Source organism: Mesocricetus auratus, unplaced genomic scaffold, assembly GCF_017639785.1.
Source record: "Mesocricetus auratus isolate SY011 unplaced genomic scaffold, BCM_Maur_2.0 Super-Scaffold_4256, whole genome shotgun sequence".
NCBI lineage: Eukaryota > Metazoa > Chordata > Mammalia > Rodentia > Cricetidae > Mesocricetus > Mesocricetus auratus.
Window position 1 is genome coordinate 1,481,374 of NW_024429182.1, and position 20,306 is coordinate 1,501,679.

Here is a 20,306-nt window from a genome sequence, read left to right on the forward strand (position 1 = left end):
TAGGCACACAGTGCCCTGTGGCTAGCGGCTACTGTATAGCACAGGACGGGTGCAGAAATTTCCTACAGGAATGTTTCATTTGGAGTCTCAGGAGGTGTCACACACTTGTCGGATTCTGTCACCTGTCAGCTTTGTACCCCCGGACAGCTAATGGCAGTGAGCTTGAGTTTGTTTTCTGTCTGGCACCTACTGTTCTGATTGGACAGCGTGTCCTCAGATACATGCCTTGCCTGTGTGGTGAGCGGAGAGGGCCTCCGGTGAAATCGGTAACCAGTAGGACACACCCAGAAGGAGGGTCTCCGCGGCTGTTTCAGCCAAGAAGAGCCAGTCTCACAAGAGGCAGCTCTCCTGGGCATTCGACCTTAGTTCTGAGCTGACACCCACTGTGACAGGCCACAGGGCTCTAAAACATCACCCTCTGGTACCACTACTTGTTTGGGGCTGAGATGTCTCACCTTTTTTACTCTCTTCTTTAAACAAACAAACAAAAAACCTTAAATCATAATTTTGTTTCTTAAAAAAATAACAATAGCTGTAACAAACAATGGTCTAGCTATGCCACTTCTCTGGGCAGTTACTCAAGTGATGCCAACATATTCCAGAAATACTTGCACACCGATGCTTTTCACAGCACTCCTTCATAGTTTTTGTTTTTGGTGAAAACCATTTAATTCTCCATACAATAAACTCTTATCATGAGGTTTCACTCCATTATCTCCTCCCAGATCCTCCCTACCTCCCCACCTATCCAACTCTATGCCTTCTTTCTCTCTCTTTAGAAAAACAAACAGGCAAAAAAATCAACAATTGAAACAAAAAAAAGAAAAAGTATTAAACACACACATATACAGATACACACACACACATATACCATAAAAACACACCATCTGAATCCATAAAATATAAGCCATAAATCAGTAAGTTTTTTAAGCCCAAATAAAGTATTATGAGCTAAAAAAAAACCTCCAAAAATACCATTGAGTTCATTTTGTTCTTTTCGGCAGGTCATCTACTTCTGGGCATGGAGCATGCCCTTAAGTGTGGTTTGTATACCCAGTGAGACTCCATTGAAGGAAACTAAGTTTCCCTTTATGGGCAGTTGACACTTGGATATAGGCTCTGGGTTAGAGACGTGGGCTGGTGTCCATTTTTTCCCTCTCAGCACTGGGATCCCATCTAACTTAGACCTGTGCAGGATGCCCAGTCTCTGTTCATGTGTGTGTCAGCCCTTTTGTGTGTCATAAGGTCTTGTTTCCTTGGTGTCTTCCATCTCCACTGGTTCTTCCAGACTTTCCATTGCCTCTTCCACACAGCTCCCTGAGCCCTGAAAGGAGGGGTTTGATGAAGACATTCCCTTTAGGACTGGGTGTCACAAGGTCTCTCACCAGGCTGAGAGGTCTCTTAAAGCTTACGGAAGGCAAGACCTGTTGACTGCAATGGTATCTCAGTAGAGCCCCTGTGTCCTGGCTACTTTTGAGCAACAGAACTTTGTGGACTGTTCTCTGGGGTAAATCAGCTGCAGAATGAGCCAATGGAGGAATTAGGTGTCAACTACAGTGACTGCATGCGTGTATATCTGTACATGTATGTATGTGTGTAGAGAGGCCAGAGACCAACAGTAGATATCTTCCTTAACCCTTCCCCACCTTTTATTTTTACATTGGGTCTCATACAGAAATCTGGGACTTGCTGATTCTTCTAGGCTGGCGGTCCAGCAAGCTGCAGGGGTCTACCTGTCTCTGCCTCCCAATGTAGTGATTACAGTGTGCACTGAGTTGTCAGACTTTTGCATGGGCCCTGGGTACTGCACTCAGGACCTGTGTTTGAGCCATCTCCCGAGCTGTAGCCACAATCCTACCTCCCCCTATTTCTCAAATGTTGCTTCTCTGAACAGATAAGGAATGATGGTAAAGGAATTGTTTTTCCTATTAATCTAGAGCAAACCCATGGGCTGCCCCATAATGTCTGACCGAGCGACGGGAATTTACCATATGGTTTCAAGATCAATTTCTTGTTGGAGATCAGGTTTATGATGTTGGGTAGTAAATGGAAGTTAGTGTTTTTCATTGTTTTTATTTGTAAAGACAAAAAAACCCCATGTTGCCCTGCTTCTAAAATCCCAGAAGTTCTCACTGACTTGTATGAATGGAGAAACAGCCTTTCCTCCATAACTGATCCCCAGTTATATATTCATCCCACCACGCAAAGGCAGGCAAGCCTCCACCAGGAATGTCAGCCCTTCCAACCACATCAGAAAGGTCCGAACAACCTTCTTCGGCCTAAAGAAACAGGAGGAAATAGTTGGCTTTCTCATATTTGAATTCTAAATGTAAACAGGACCATCTGTCTGGAAGACAGAGAGAAAATGAACCATACTCCCATCATCTTCCTGTAACACATGAAAACAAGACCGTGAGTGTGTAAGTGGACATAGACTTACATTTCCCTCTAAATTCCAACTTCACCTCTTACAGATTAGGGCAGTTCTCAGATGTCGTTAAAGAAGTATCTTTGTACAGTGGACAGTGGTTGACACAAGAAACTCATAACTGGTCAAAGTGCAGAGATTAAGAAACTGTGGGGACTCACCCATAGGTGGGATATCTCTATCACCCATAGGTGGGATATCTCTATCACACAACTTCCGCAATGCTCAAAGAACATTGCAGAGGAGAGAGCAGAAAGTTTAGAGGGCCCAGAGGCCAAGGAGAAACTGTCTTCTGGACTGCATTCGTGAGTTTACAGAAACCATGGCTGTCTGGCCAAGACCTACACGAGGTCCAACCAGGCAACATTTCAGGGAGAGACTAGCCACCCCCACCCCCACCCCCAGCTGAGTATCCTAGCTGAGCACTGCTAGGGGAGGAAGAGCCAGTTTGCTTTAGGGTTGTGGCCCCTCCTGGATTACACTCCAGTGGATGACCCCACACCCATGTGGATATGGGCAGGGGTAATTGGACTCGATGAGATATACATATGACATGGAATTGAGACGGAAATCCAGGAAAGGTTAGAGGGGATAAATATGACTGGAATTCATTATAGGCCTGTATGAAATTCTCAAAGAATGAATATTTTAGAAAATATTTATTCCAATTATTTTTTTCAATTCAATTTTTCAACATAGGGGTGGGTAGTGCTGATGCCCAAGGAGGCCAAAGGTATTGGATCCCTTGGAGCTGGAGTTATAGGTGGTTGTGAGCAACCAGGTGTGGCTGTTGGGAACTGAACTCAGTTAAAACATTTATTCCTTGACACTGGAAAGATGCTCAGTAGCTAATAGCACACACCGCTCTTGCAAAAGACCCGTGTTGATAGAAATGTCCGCAGCTTCATAGCAAGTGTTCCTGTTCTGAGTGTGACATCCATAGGCTTGTCTGGACCACAGTTCGTATTGCAAAGGAGATGTGCTGTGTCTCGTTTCCAGGCCTAGCAGGCCAGCCCACAGCATTCTATTTAACACATAACACAGCCAAGCCACGTAACTAACTGGACCATAGTCCCAAGTGCTAACTCTGCATGTAGTCGGTTTGACACACACAGGAATGTCCTCCTGCAAGCACACAGCCCTCCAGGGCAGGAGTCCCTGGCCTCTCAGTGGGCTGAATTATGACAGAAAGGGATACCTGCTGGGTTGTTTGAACTTTAAGAAGTTCACCTTTGGAGAGGGGTTTAACCTGTGGCCACTATAACTACAGATAACTGGCCATCCACAGGTGGATCACTGATGGTTGGAGAGGATTTTCAGTAATGCTTCCTCATTTTTTTTAATCATAGTCTCTCGATTTACCTGGGGAAAGATACACAGGTCGTGGTATGCATGTGAGGGGCAGAGGGCAGTCGTGAGAACTCATCCCCCCACCCCTTTCTACCTCGTTGGTCCCAGTGATCGAACCTAAGTCACCAGTCTTGCCAGTTAGGTGCCTTTACTCACCGAGCAAATTCACCGGCTCCCAGCAACGCTCTCAATATCTGCTGATACGTTCCATATCAGGGTGACAACCTTCACCGTGGAAGTCGTGCCTTGATGTGTATGTGTGCTACATATGTATGTGTGGGGAGTAGACGAGGCAATCTGGATAGTAGACGTCCCAGATGAACCATGCCTGCCATCACGTTTGTACGGGGGGGGGGTTGCTCCTTTACTCTGCCTTCCTGTATTTTTGTATTTTGAATCTCAGCTTGAAGCCTCTCTTTTCTTTAAGACAACTTCCACAGGACCCGTGCATCGTCTACCCAGCCCCCCCCCGCAGCATTTGCCACACCTGTGATCTGTTCCATCATAAGGACCATGGCCATCTGGTTCACTTCTGGAGAGGCTGCCTCACTATCTTCAAGCATTCTAACACATTTTGAAAGACTCGGTAAATCAAACTGATTTTTTTAAAAGAAGGAAATTGTTAATAATGTATGTCTCTGAAAAAATAAAAATAGCTGTGTTTGTGTATGTGTCTTTTTCTAGGATCGTGTGTGACTTGTGTTTTCCCTTTTAATATCTATTCTCAGAAGTTGTATTTTGCTTTGTTGTGCTGTGCTTTGCTTTGATGGTGTCAGGAATGGTCCAGGACCTCATTCGTTCTGGGAAAGGATTCTCCACTCCAAGCCACACCTATAACTCCACCGTCTTTGGTTTGAAAGCTTTCTCTGGTAAATCTGAATGACGCTCACAAGAGTAAAAAAAAAAACAAAGCCAAGAACACAGCTGTGGATTTTCATACCATTGAAGTGTGGAGCCTGTGTAACTCCAGGGATAGCTCAGGAAACTCTGGACCAAAAATACAGAATCACCCCTTTAAGGCATGCAAATCCAGATGTCTGTACACACCCTGCTAGCAGCTGTTACTCTCATTGGCTCAAGAATCCCCACAGCTGCCCACTGAGGTGCCTTTACTCTTTGTATATAACACAGAACAAAATCCTTTGCCTTCAGAGGATAGTCCCTAGTTGGGTAGGCCCAGGGTAGGCTAAGTGAATAAGGGATTGGAAACCAGGTCCTTCCAGTTTTGTAAGCCCACACCTTTCTCAATACGTGTGTAATCCTGCATTATCCTGTCCCGACCCTGACCACCAAACATTGCTATAAACTCTTATAGCACCATGTAGAGGGCCTCCCTCAAGATAAATTCACTCTAGGTGGAATGCACCAATGTTATTGAAAAATAGTCCTGAAATCAAAGCATTTTGCACTACTTTATTTGTTAGTTTTATGGTCCTCCAGGATTTTTGTGGGATTTGTTTTTCATTTCACATCTGTAAGCTTGCCAATGCTTTAAAGCAATATTTCAATCATGGGGGGGAAAGTCTTCCCAGCAAAAACTCCACAATGGTTTCCATCCTTCTTTCATAGGTTTTTGGGAAATAAATCCTCCCTGCTTCCCAACCCCTTACTTCCCAATGCCCTTTACGTGCAAATTGAATACTCTAACTACTGCTTAAACGTCCCCTAGTGTTCAAAAGAAATTCAGTTTGCCATTGCAAGGTTTGGAAATGACGACTTTAAGCCAAGCAGCCCTGCCTGACAAGTCACAGATCCACCCTGGGGCAAACACAATAAAAACTCAGCTATGCAGTCCCAGGAACATCTCTGTCCCCCCAAAGATATGAGCAGTGACAATGAGGGTGTCCAAGGACTCGTGAAATCAGAACTACCTTTTGACCTCATCCATCCACTGAGCAGACTTATGATCTCCACTGGCCATGGACTGAGATCTGACATACCCTTGAGAAGTTGATGAGCAAGGTCAGGTTCATGGCAGCAAGATTTTAAACAGTGATTGAATCCTAGAGGTATCCATCTGTCCTGTAGCTGCAGCCGAAAACTGAGGGACACCCAGAGGTGCCGTGGCCCCAGTGGGATGAGAAAGATTTCTCCTCACACAGTCTTTAACCAAAAGAGCTCTGCCATAGTCTGGTCCATGTACTTGGATTCCCCCAAACATACCAGTTCCCTTCTAAAGAAAGGACAATGGAATCTAAGCCTCCCAAAATGCATCTCTTCACTTCTTCCTGGTTCATTCTAAAGCATAGCAAATAGAAGAGCTACCGCACCCTGAGAGCTGATACTATCATTAAACGTTGTAATTCATTTTGAGCTTCCTGCCGTCCAGGTAAAAAGAGAACTCACTGTGCCCCCAGAGTTCTGATCCATCCGTGAGCAAACATCGATGTTTTTAAGTAGGATTATTTCAAGAAGAAACGTCCTAATGTAACCTCACGGGGAAAGAACAACACAGAATCTCATTTTGAAAGAAAGATGCCAAAGACATGAGCCTTCCCATCTAAACTGACTCATTTGGTCAGTTTGCACGTTAACACATGAACTCGCCCCGTGGCTGCCACAACTGGTACTAAACATGAAATCATTTATTTTGTAAGACGAGAGACTGAAAACTCTGCACTGTTTTTTTTCTTTCCTTAGTCTTCAGGGCTGCCTCTATAACACTGAAATTTGCAGTATCTACACCAAGTAGTTGCAATAATTATAATAACCTCTCTCTCATACACAGAGAGAGAGAGAGAGAGAGAGAGGGAGAGAGAGAGAGAGAGAGAGAGAGAGAGAGAGAGAGAGAGAGAGAGAGAGAGCGCATCCAGAGAACATAACACAGGAGGAAAGAATAAAAACTTGTAATTTGGGTGACTCCGCTGTTCCATGTGCTATCTCATGGTGTCAACTCACACTATGAAATTCATACCCACTGTAGATTGTCCACTCCCTTATTCTCAATTACTCCTACCACAGTTCTTTTCTGGTGACAAAATTAAGTGGGAATGGAGACTTAATTTGAGCACAAGCTGGCCCTAGAGACAAGACTCACACCAACACGGAAGCCATCTGCTGTAAGCCAGACGTGTCCAAGGCTTTCTTGTTCACCGAACACTCTCCTCCAAGTCCCCAACTTCAAAGATCTCTGCCTCAGTCTAGGGCAGTGGTTCTCAACCTCCCTAATACTGTGACCCGTTAATACAGTCCCTCATGTTGTGGTGACCCCAACCACAAAAGACAAAGTATTCTAGTTACTACTTCACAACTGTAATTTTGCTACTGCCATGAATTGTACTGTAAATATCTGTGTTTTCTCATGATCTTAGGTGACCCCTGTGAAAGCGTCATTCAACGCTCAAAGGTGTCTTGACCCACAAGTTGAGAACCACTTTTCTAGGGGAAGCTAGCACTCAGCAAATAAGAGAAGAGAGGTAGTGAGAATCATACACTGTCGTACACTGGGGAGGTAAGCAGGGTACAAGGCGGAAGGCTACTGGGAAGGGGCAGAGCCGGCCTCTTAGAGGCCTAGAGAGCTCTAACTGGTCAGGAATGGTCTCTTGGGGGGGTGACAGAACGGGGGACGGGATGGGGGGACGGGTGACAGAGACAAGTAAGCTGAAATCCAGAGGTCTGGCCTGACTCCTGAGTACTCTGTCTGGCAGCCCTGTGTGATTTGCAGACTCTTCCATGGCTCATACTCACACACTGGAGCTCAGAGAGGTAGAGTGATTTCATATAAATCACACAGTCACACTTGGCGGCGTGGGAACATCAGACCCCAGAGGTGCTCTTACACTCACCTGGCTTGATTTGTCCCACGGGCTACCAGCACTGACAATTCAGACTGTAGCTTCATGGGTCTTTCAACAGACCCCAGGGATCCACTTGTCCCTGCATCCCCAGTGCTAGAATGATAGGGGATGTCCTTCTGTATATATGTTTCTTTTTTCGGTTGATGAATAAAACACTTCCAATAGCTAGGAAGGAAGCATAGGCGGGGTGACCAGACCAGCAGAAGGCTGTGGAAAGGAAGGCAGAGGGAAGCAGTAGAAAGAGATGCCATGTAGAGACCAGGAAGATAGGACCCACCAGGTGTTCTCTGGTAAGATAAGGCTATGTAGAAATCCATAGATTAGTAGTTATAGGATAATAATTAAGAGCGAGCTAGCCAGTAAGATGCCCTAGCCATTGGCCAATAGTTTATAAATTAATATAAGTCTTTGTGTGTTTATTTGGGCCTGAAGGGCAGCGGGACCTGGCGGGACAGAAACCTCCATGTTCACTAGAATTACAAGTGAGTGCCACCATGCCCAGCTTTTTATGTGGTACTAGAGATCAAATTTAATGGATTGTGCCATCTCCTCAGCCTCATTCTAAAAGGATTTCAAGCACCAGGCTTCCTATATTACAGAAATCTCCTTTAAATACAGCACCCCCATCCTCCAGCTAGACTAGTGGTGCAGAAATCCAAGGGAGATGTCTTTCTAGAATACTCGTTCTCACATACAAGGGTACCTCACCCTGCTTCTTCTGACCCTCTAGGTGCTAAGGATGATCCTTTCCTCTGCTGGTTGTTCGGGGGTTTCCATGGAGTAGAAGCTTCACTTCAATTTCCCAGCAGTCTTACCGTGCCTCAGGAAGCTCAAGTTTCACACACACACACACACACACACACACACACACACACACACACACAAGACCACCCACCTCCTCGGTGATGCATCCAATGTCTCCTAAGAAACCGAATGAAGAACATTCACTCTGTGGCTTCATCTGTCTCTGTGTTAGCAGCATGGCATCACCAAGCAGTGTTTACTCTGTCTCCACTACTGGTGAAGCTGCACCTTGGAGATGGAAGTTCACAGTAGCCGTGAATGTTCCTTCTGGCCGTGGGCCAAAGTTGTGGGTTGATGAAACCCATTGCAACAACCTAGTGAAATGCAAGTAAATGTGCCACTTCCCAAACTGCTCGAATCTGCCAAAAACAGGTGTGTTACATCAGGGCCACCCAGGGCCTTCTCTTTTCCCAACCAGATGTGAAACTAGAGACCAACATTTCCCGAGTCATTTGACAGATTGAGAAAGAAAAAAGACCGTTGTCCTAGGAGCCCTTATGAGCACAGTGTAGCTGCTCAGCCTTACTAAAGGCCAGGGTCTCTTCCCAACCCTTTCTTGCATCGACCTATTCATGCTTCCAGCATCTCTTCAAGGTCAATATCACCATCATCAACTTTTTGTACCTGAGGAAATGAAGGCACAAAGGGCTGGCATCGCCCGACTAAGACCAGAGAGGAGAAGGAGAAACTGTGTCCTGGGAATTAGATGTCACACAAGGTATGGTATGAAAGTCCTACCCTCCAGGAAAAAGTCTGTACTTACTCTCCAGTTGTCATCATGGACCAACGAGAGGAAACAGAAGTGGTCGAGTTGACATGGAGAGAGATAGTTTCGTGACTACTTGCATTTTTAGGCACACATAGCAAAGAAAGGGAGGGATAACAGAGATTAGATGATATTAAACATCCACAATCATGGTCCTGGATTAGCAACAGCTAGTGCCGGGTTGGTACTCTGGATCCGACCACACTGTAATCAGCAGAGCAACAGGGTTATTCCCAGGTGCTTGAAGGAATCAATCCTGGTCTACCAGTGACCTTCCAGTAGGTGGAACTGACAGAGTCTTGGCTTCTGTGCTGATAACACCACTCAGAGGAAAGAAATACCTTGGGTAGTCTTCTTTTCTACTGGTTTGTTCTATACCACATCGAATTCCCGAGGAGTTCTGAATGAGACAAACGCCTGTCCTCATTCATTGAGGCAATGTATGTCAACAAACCACATCCTGGAGGTGAACACTGATTACCTCTACAGTTAATTCTGAGAGAAAAGGGGTGAAAAATAGACACACACACACACACAGACACACACACAGACACACACGCACGCAGACACACACACACACACACACACACACACACACACGTGCTCCCTCCTTGTGCTCCAGCCCTGCCCTAGGTTAACAGTCGAGAGGGCCTCAGGGAACACACGGTGGGAAAGTGAGGACACGGAGAACCATCAGACTCCTGGGTGCTCGTGTTCAGAAGGGACATTCAGCGACCTTGCTTGGCACTGTCCAATAGAGTTAGAATGTGAGCCATGTGTTTTATTTAAAGTATGTGACCTCACATGTTCTAATAAACAATGGTGGAGGAGGACAGGGGCAGAATTTCATTCTACCGTTTTATTTAGACCAACATATCTAAATATTATTACCTGAGCGGGACATGGCTAGGATACTATACATTCTGTTATAGTGTGTATTTCTCACTCGCAGAGCATCTCGAGTTGAGCTTGATTACCTACCTTTACTTGATGACTTCTGGGTGGAGTGGTCACCTTCTAAGACAGTGAAAGTGGGACCCCAGACTCCCCTTGATGGGTTGCCACACACTGTTTTAAACATATCCTGAGTCATCTACCTTCCTGAATTGTGTGTGATGAGTATGTGTGTGTGTGTGTGTGTGTGTGTGTGTGTGTGCACGGTGTATGGGTGCATCTATCCAGCCCACATGGGTGGTGAGGTTGCTGGGTGTCTTCCTCAATTGCTCTCGAGCCCATCTTCTGAAACAGAGTGTCTCCCTGAATCTGGAGCTCAGTCTTCCAGCTGGACTGTCAAGCAAGCCCCAGAGATCCACTTGTCTCCCCTCCATCACACTTGAGTTACAGGTGCAGTGTCATCCCCGGCTTTTAATGTGGGTGCTGGGGAATCTAAGCTCGGCCATCACCCATTTGCCACACAGACTTTACCCACTCAGCAATTTCCCCAACACTGGACCTAGACCCATCTGAAGACTTACATCAATCAAAATCCCAGTATCAACTCCATCCCTAATGATTCATGCTTATGCAAAACTCCGAGGCCCACATCTTTAAATGGCATCACTTTTAGAAAGAAAAGCATCTCTCCTTCCTTCATGGACCACTATCCACGAGCTAAGCTAAGCATGACCCTGAAGTCCCAGATCACAGCAGTTCACCTGAGTTTATTTTTTTTTTTGTAAATGTAACATCAGTGGCCCTGTGAGCATAGGCTGTCCATCCAGTAACCCATTTCCAGCCCATTTCCTTAGCTACTCCAGAGGCCAGAGGCCCCCAAGACCTGCCTGCCGCTGTTCCAAGGCCGTCCAGAGCCCCACGGGACAGCATTGTCTCTGCTAGACAAACACAGTCTCTAGTACAATGACACTCTGTGTGGATCTCACTCGTTACTGACTGCAGCATTTCTTCCACGAATTGTCTGACACATTGCTTGAATTTAAGGCTGCTGGTACTGACCTGCTTGATGCCCTCCCTAGTGGAAGTATGAAAGATCTTTGGAAACTGGCAGCTAAGAGAACAGGAAGAAACACAGTGGAAATCCTAGGATATCATCAACCAGCTCAAAGGCTTGGGATTTCCAAGTGAGGCAAGCAGGAGGTTAAAGAATCAGGTGAAGTATACACCCTGTGTGAGTGTTCCAGAGACCATGAGTGGCTGTCAAAGTCACAGAAGTGCACACGAGCCAGAAAACCCTTAGAGGCCTGCCCTCCATTGTTAATTATCTATCAATGAAATCCTGTGTTGGTCAGCTTTCCATCACTACAATAAATATCTGAGATAATCGACTTATCTGAGTCTTGGGCAGCAGATCAGTACCCATCCCAAGTATACACACGGACTTTGGACTCCCATAGAACAATGTGAGGTGCACTCTCACCCTGAACTCTTGGGGAAGGGTCTAGGCCCTGCCCTATATGAAATGACAGACTATGGACACCCCCATGGAGGGCCTCACCCTCCCTGGGGGAATGAGGGGATAACGGGGGGGGAATTGGGGGAGGGCATGGGAGGAGGGGAGGGAAAGGGAGAGGAACCTGGAACTGACTTGTGAAGCAACCTTGTTTCTTATCTAAATTTAAACTGGAAAAAAAAAGTAGGAGGGTTCACGTGGGTTCACAGTATTGAAGGTTTTGGTCCGATGAATCTGTGGCTTTGAAGCCTCTAGTGTGGGGTGGACAGCTCATCATGGCGGGAGCTCACAGCAGAGCAGGGCTCCTCACGTCATAGCTTGGAAGTGAGAGAGGGACAGAGGAAGAGAATGGGTGTGGTCTGACCACCCACTTAGAGGGTATACCCCCAACAACCACAGTGACCTCTCCGTAGGCCCCACTTCTTAATTCCCACCGCCTCCCAATAGCACCAAGTTAGGATCAAGCATTTACCACATGTGTCTTGGGGGGACTTCCCAGATCCGAATCATAACATCCTCAGAATCTTCCCGCCTTTCCACTAGAGCAGGGGTTCTCAACCTTCCTAACGCTGCAACCCTTTAATACAGTTCCTCATATTGCGGTGACCTCCCAACAATAACATTACTTTCATTGCTAATTCACAACCGTAACTTTGCTACTTTTATGGATTGTGATGCAAATGTTTGTGTTTTCTGGCGGTTTTAGGCGACCCCTGTGAAAGGGTCAATCGTCCTCCAAAGGGGTCATGACCCACAGGGTTGAGAACCGCTGATAGCACCATTTTTTAAAATTTTTTGCTGCTAGCCTTTTGATCTGTGTGAAACTTATATTATCAGATTAGAGATGAACTATAATCTCAGACTTTAAAAAGAGAGTTCTTTTGTCTTGAATAACGGGAAATTGACAAAAGCTCTTATTTGTGGCAAATCATTTTGTCTCTCAAATGACTCACTCATAATCCTCAATTTCCGGAAACTGAGAATCACTATGAATTTGTGGGGGGTGAGCCACGGACAATAACAGGGTAGGTGGGAGAAAGAAGGCTTAGAAGCCAAAGAAAGGAGTGACCCCACCTCAATGCCACGCCCATACTGTCTAGACTGATACCTTCCTGGCAAGCTGCCTCCTTTTAACGCAAAATGCCTAGATTGATCTTCGAATTTGAAAATTATATTCAGGGTAGCCAGGCATAAGAGAGAGACTATCTGACATTCATACTTGTCACTTGAGGGGATACAGGAAATCTCCATGAATCACACACACACACTTGAACAATTTCCCTTAAGGACAGCCTTCTCTGTATCAGTTGACAAAGATAGACATCCAAAGAGACTGGTTGTAAAGTCTTGACAGCATGGGCTGGGGCAGCAGCTCAGACGGTAAAGCCCTTGCCTTGCTAGCAGTAGGACCTGGCTCCAATCCTACAGAATCCATGTAAAAATGCCAGGCGTGGTAGTGTGCATTTGCAATCTCGATGCAGAGAAGCCACAGACAAGGAGATCTTTGGAGCTCATTGACCAACCAGACTAGCCTATGCAGCATGCTGCAGACCAGTGAGAGACTGTCTCAGACAGAAAGGTAGATAGTACCTGAGAAAGAACACACGAGGGTGGCCTCTGGCCTTCACATGCGCACATGCGCGTGTGCACACACACACACATATACACCATCTGCATACATCACCTGCACATACTACCTGTGCACCCCCATACAAAATGCAAAGTCTTAGGGGACAGCCATGTGATTCAGTCTGTAATTTGAGGTTATTTCCAACTGTCCTGATGTGGGCATTTCTGTGACTACAGTCACTTGGGGATTTAAAGATGGTTAGTGGCTCTCGGGGCCTGTTCTGGGTACTACAATGTTAATAACACAGCCCTAGTTCCTCCTTGGACTATCTACCCTGGCTCTCTCCACTCATCAGATTCTTTGTCCATGTGGGCTTAGGGACAGGAACAGGACCTCAAGAATGAGTGTCCAGACAACCAACCAGGGGACACAGCCAGTCCATATCACCTTGTGTCCTCAAGGCCTAAGTCTCTGGACAGTTTTGCAGGGATGTTGAGATGAGCTTGGCCAAATGGCTGGAGGCATGACACCTTCTGAAGACCCCTACTTGTTGCCAGTCACCCTCAGATTCATTGGAGTGAACTTTGTCCCAGACAGTGTTAGCACACCCTGCACCCTAAGAATACCAAGAGTTTGACTGTCATTTCTCTCAGGATTATGGCACTAAATAATTCAGTATCATGCTCCGTGTCCCCCAGCTGGAAGTGGAGAGCCAGGACGAAAAGACAGACCAGCTAGCCCACTCCTTCCAACCACCTGTGTGAGATGACATTCACATTTTCATTCTGTGTCTCCAGAAGCCGTCAGGAACCCAACGCGTGCCTCTTAGGGGTAAGGAAAGGCCATTGACATCATGTCCCTGCAGTCACTCTCGGGGACTAGCTCTCTTGCTCCCTCTGAATCTGTAAAGCCCCTTGGCATAAGCCCTATGCAGGAAGAACGGAGCAACAAGAGGCTTACAAGCTCAACCCAGCGTAGCACTGAAATTGACGTCCGTGTCTGCTGAGCTCCGCCCTGCTGGGCATGGTTGAGCACAGCGCCATAAGGGTTTGGGGGACATCACAGGCCCTGTCTGTCCCTAACAGCTTGGAATCTGCACAGTCCATGCTGGGCTCCAGTGCACTGTGGAGATCAAATGTGTTGGAGATGTGCAAAGGCTGTGAGATCGCTATGAGGTGAGGTCATTGTCACCTCAGGAGATGAAGGCAAGACAACCCCCTCCAGGGCACCCTGAGTGTCCCTGTCATGTCTGAGCATCCTGTGGGGGGGCCTCCCTCCCAGATGATGGGTTTTTAGGAGGCCTGGGATGGGAGTTGCTTGCCATGGCCACATCTGTACAACAGCCCTAGGCTGAGGGGTCCCACAATGTTATCTTTGTTCGGGGATTTCAGGAGAGGGACTGGAGAGATGTCTCAGTAGGGAAAGTGCTTGTTGGGCAAGCATGAGGACCTGGGTGCAACTCCAGCACCCATGTTGAAAACCTGGGCTTTCACACATTTCAAGCCCCAATTCCAGGTGGGTAGAGACAGATGCATCAATCCCTGAGCCAGCCAAATTAATCAGTCTGCAAAAGCCAGATCTAGTGAGAGACCATGTCTGGATAAGATAGATGGTTCCACTCTAGGTTGACCTCTGGCTGCACACACACACACACACACACACACACACACACACACACACACACGTTTTTTAATAAAAGAAAATCTCAGGAGATGCTCATCTCAATCAAGGACTGATGGACCAGACCCTGATGTTGGCAGAGCTACTGTGGTCCAGAGGGTTAGACAAACTCCATGCCCTTGGCTGTGACTCAATCTAGCCTGTGCGAACATCTCACACCCCAAAGGGAGCCTTCTGGTGGCTCTTACTGCACTCTCCCTCTAGAAGGGCCACTCAGCCCACCTACCTCTCTCAGCCATGGCCTGGACTCTGGGGAGTAAGTCTCAGTGGAGCCAATTTACCAAAGTGCTGCGTAATTAATGCCTCCCAGAAGCAAATCTCCCCTTGTCACCAGGAAGGAAAAACAGCAGCATTCCTGTAACTACTTCCTACCTTGTGCAGGGACGGTTCACTTTGGAGCCAACTCAAAAGTGCCGGGCTGTGGGCCTCTTACAGAGACTGTTGTTTCCAGGGTGGCTTGTCGGGGACCCTTCAGGCAAGTCGTGGCTTCCTCGGTATGGCAGTGGTGTAGATAGGCAGTCTTCCAGAAACAGTGCTGCTATTAATAGAATATTTTGGGTGGGGTTTGGGTTTTCTTTTGCTTTATCTTGTTTGTTTTTCTGTGCCATTCTGTGAGAGAGTGACTGATTTAGTTCATAAGATGCCTGGAAGTCTGAATATATTTCTACATGAGGATTTCCTCATTGATCCACTATTTAGTGAGCCCCTGATATCCACAGACAGTTGGGTAGACATTGGAAAAAACAAAACAAAACAAAATGCCCGCCTTCATGTGTTCTTGCGGAAGAAAGGGATGCGGATAAAATAATAAAATACAGATGTTAAATATGATTTGTAATAGATGCTGTGCCAAAAACAGAAAAAAGAAGGAACTAATGTTGTATGAAAAGATTGTGGAGGCTTGGGGGCTTAGCTTGTGCAAATGTCCTGAGGCAGGGCTGAGTGTAGGTGAACTGGAAATACTGAAAACTTCTTGAAGCAATGGGGCTGGAGGGCGGTGAGCAGGGGCCCAGGCAGCATCCCAGCTCTGAAAGTGGCTTCTCCACAGTCCTGTTCACTCAGCAATGCGCTGTAACAGATCTCCCCTCATCTTCATTCCGTGGGGGCACTGTCCTGAAACTTCAAAGAAAAATGACATCCTCTGGCCACCCTCTACTTTGTCCCAGCAGCCTCTGCAGCGACGAAGAGGCAGGCTTCATAAAAAAAGAGTGTGGGTGATGTTCTCTGGGTGAATCTGTTCTTCCCACTCCATCAAGCCAGCCTGGGGTGGCTGCTCTCAGTACACCGCCTTGGTCGTTGGTAATAATTGTTGCATTAATTGGTGCTGTCCGAACCAGACAGAACGTAAAAGATCCCACTGTGTCCAATAATTAATGTTTTTTTTCTTCCCTCACTGCAGCGCCATTAATAAGGGGCTCTTCCAAGAAGCGGGTAATTGGCTGGCTAGGCGTCATTAGAGTATTTATAGACAAGCTGGGGTCTGGAGACAGAGAGGAAAGCTGACTGTGTTTATTTAGACACTATTATCTATCGCTAATGTGCTATCTGCGTGCTGATTGTCCCCATTCTCTGGGCTCTAATGATACAGAGCACACTCACAGTGTGACTTTTGTGACCTGCAAGTTGCCTTTGTCTCCATTCTCCACAGCAGGGCAGAGAGGGGGCAGAAGGCTGGCACACAGCTCCCGCACGTCTCGTCCCTTCCCGTGAACCTCTCCTTTCCTCCGAGAAATTCAGAGTGAAGATCTTGAAGCACCAGAAAGACAGTTTCTCCTAATTAAACCTCAGAGGAGTGGAACTTTCTGGGCTTTGTGATTATCTAAAGGGTTTTTGAAAATGTAAATCTCGTTACTCCGTAAAACAGGAGGAAGAGGCAGCTTGGGTTTGAGAGTGTCTCTCGGCAATGAAGGACTGGAGCAAGTTGATCAAATGAGTAGAAACTCATGTGCACTCACGCACACACGCACACACACACATATATGTACACACATACATACACACAGACACATACACACAGACACACACACAGACACACACATACATATACACACAGACATACATACACACAGACACACATATACATATACACACACATACATACACACACATATATATACACACATACATATACACACATGCATATGCACTCACAGAAGCACACACAGACACACACACATATAACTCACAGAAGCACACACACATATACACACATACATACACAGTCACAGAAACGCACACACATACCTATACACACACTCACAGAAGCACACTCACACACAGAGAGATATATACATAAACACACATGTACACACACACATACATACACATTCATGGAAGCATACACACAAAGGCACATACACACACACATAGACACACACAGACACACACATATACACACATACATACACACAGAAGCACACACACATACAGAAGCATACACACATACACACACACACACACACACACACACACACCACAAGCAGATACACAGATGGAGTAGAGTTCCCTGGACTCTGGGAGGGGGAGGGGCACTCAGTGGCACTCAAGGTTGCTTTTTCTCCCTAAAGCCTGCAACCCCACTATGCTCTACTAGAATTTTCAGAGTGGTCTCGTGCATTTCATTTAATATTTAGTTTATCATTATTGCCATTTTGTGGGTATCTGTATAATACATGTGTCTGAGTGTGGATACTCATGTGCTACAGTGCATGCAGTTGTCAAAGAAAAATTTTTTCTTCCCTTTTTACTCTCAGGAACCTATTCTTTCCTCATACTATTGGTTCCTGGACTCAAACTCGAGTCATTAGGGTTTCGTGGCAAGATCCTTTACTCACTAGGCCATCTCACCGGCCCAATCTGCATGTTTTAAACAAATATATAAATATTAAGAACACCATGAATTACTGAATGCAACTAGGTGCAGAAATAAGAATTAGGCAAATGGTGGATGTAGATGATATATACTTTTCACAGAAAAACAACAACAGAAAAATGCAATTTGTAATTTGAGTCTGAAAGTCATCTTTAAAAGGGAAAGGAAAGGCACTTGTTCTAATCCCAGCCATCAGGAGGCAGAGACAGGTGGTTCTCCAGGGGTTCAAGACCAAACTGATCTATATACCAAATTCCAGGGTAGCCAGGGATACACAGGAAGACCCTGGTTTTTTGTTTGTTTTGTTTGCTTGCTTGTTTGTTTGTTGTTGTTTTTAAAGGCTTAACTTTATTGACACCTGATGTTATCTTTAAAAATCAAAAGTACCCTGCAAATTATCCCTTTTGTTCGTAAAATCACTCTCAAGTTAATTTTTTTAAAGCTGCAATTAAGGCTGGGGGATGGCTCGGGCCTCCAAGAGATTGATGCATGAGGACCTGAGCTGTGACCTCAATGCCACACACATATCTGCACGTGGTGGCACACACCAGCTCTAGCACTGAGGAGGAGGAGACAGAATTATTGCTGGGAATTGCTGGACGGTCAGTCTGGCTGAATCTATGAGCTCCAAATCCCAATGAAAGACCATGACTCAAAAAGTATTATGAGGGCAAGAAACTGAAAAAGAAACCACACACACACACACACACACACACACACACACACGCCTGTCAACGCACATATGTGTGAAGCCTGCTCGCTGTGTGTGAGTATATGGAGACCAGAGGCCAACACTGGATGTTTTCCTCTATGGCTCTCCACCTTATTTTTTTTTAGACAAGAGTCTCTCACTGGAGCTCGACCTTCCTGTGAGGCGAGCTGGCCCTCAAGCCACGGGCATCCCCCTGTCTCTGTCTCTCCAACACTGGGGTGACAGGCAAGCACCGCTATTCCCAGCTTTTCCACGGGAGCCAAGGATCCAAACTCAGGTCCTCAAACTTGCACAGCCAGCATCTTACCTGCGGAGCCATCTCTCCAACCCTGTTTTTTTTCTTGTGTGTGCATGTGTGGGGAGGGGGCGTGCATGTTCATTTGTGTTCCTGCGTGTGCAGGCCAGTGGACGGTTTCTGATGTCATTTCATGGCTGCCAACCCCCTTTTCCCGTGTATATGTATATATTTGGAATGGGGTTTTTCACTGGTCTCAAGCTCATCAATTGGTTAGGCTGTCTGGACAGTAGAACCCTATTTCTACTTCTCCACGAAGGGAATACAAGAGGACGCCGCTTCACTTTTAACATGAGTTCTGGGGAGTCAAAGTTCCAGTCTTCATACCGTCAGGGCAAGCGCTTTATACACTGAGCTGTCTCCTTGGCCTTGGTTCATTTTGTTCCCAACTGGGGACTCATTTAGCCTGGGCTGTCTTTGAACTTGCTATGTACTGGAGGATATCGCTAAACACCCATTCCTCCTTCGCCCAACCTCCCAAGTGCTGGGACTTTTTAGGTATGTGTCCCCACCCCCTGTGCCTGAAACTAGAAGCTCTTGTTTATACAGTCTGGCTCTAACCTCATATGGCTTCCACAGCTCTCCCTTGCAAAATAAAGCCACCTGACTGTGGACTAATGATTTCCTGGAAACATGACTGGGCAAGCACACTGGTGCTGTCACCACCTATACCTCTGCAAAGCTCTGCTTGGTGCAAAAGGACTTGGGACCCGTGCTAGAGGCATGGTAGAGAAAGGAATACAAGGAGGCCTCATGAGACTCCAGTTCCTGCCTCTGAGATGAAGAGGAGGTTGACAATGCTCATGTCACAGGGTTGGACTTGGGAGGAGAGGGAATAAGGTCTGTGGAGGTGGGAGCAGAGGGTGTAGAGCAGGGGACTCTGCCAACACATCCATCTTTCCCAGGCGTGAGCATGTTGACCTCACCTGTGAATGAATGCATATGCCTGGCTAGATGCTCCCTAGTTCTTTCCTGTCTCTCCTGCCTTCTCTGCAAAAGACAAATTCAAGAGCTTGATTTGTCACTGTTTTTGAAAAAAGGCTCCTAGAACGTTGACCTGTGCCTGAGTGCATGATGTAATTTGCAAATTAAGTATGTAATACTTTTAGCAACAATGTGGCCTTTCCTCCTCCACACCCCACCGCTGGGACCGGCTAATTTGCGGGCGCATCTGCTGTAGGTGTTGGGGAATACTCTGGGAGATATTCTTAGCTCCTGGCCTGGGGTCTAAAAGTTGAGAGGCTGGCTCCTGAGATACAACGATGCCTGAGGCAGCAGTCAGGTAACGGGGCCAATCAGAAAATATGAAACATGGACTAGAGGCCTGGGTAGATCAGAAAACCAGAAGAAGGATGCCTGGCTACCATTGCTAACAGGTAACCCATAGCCACATAAAGGAACAGAACAAGTTGCTCCACCCACAAGCAAGGGGTGGGGGTGCTCTGCTGGTAGCACCTTAATTTACTGCAGCTGCCAGAGAGAGGGATGCAAGGGAAGAGAGAGGGAGGTCTACTGACCATGCTTGCCTGAAAGAACCTCTCCCTCATCCCTCAGGATCTAACCTTGGCTCCTCAGTCTGTCTGGAATGATACACAGTCTTTCTTGATATCTACGTTTGGTTTGGA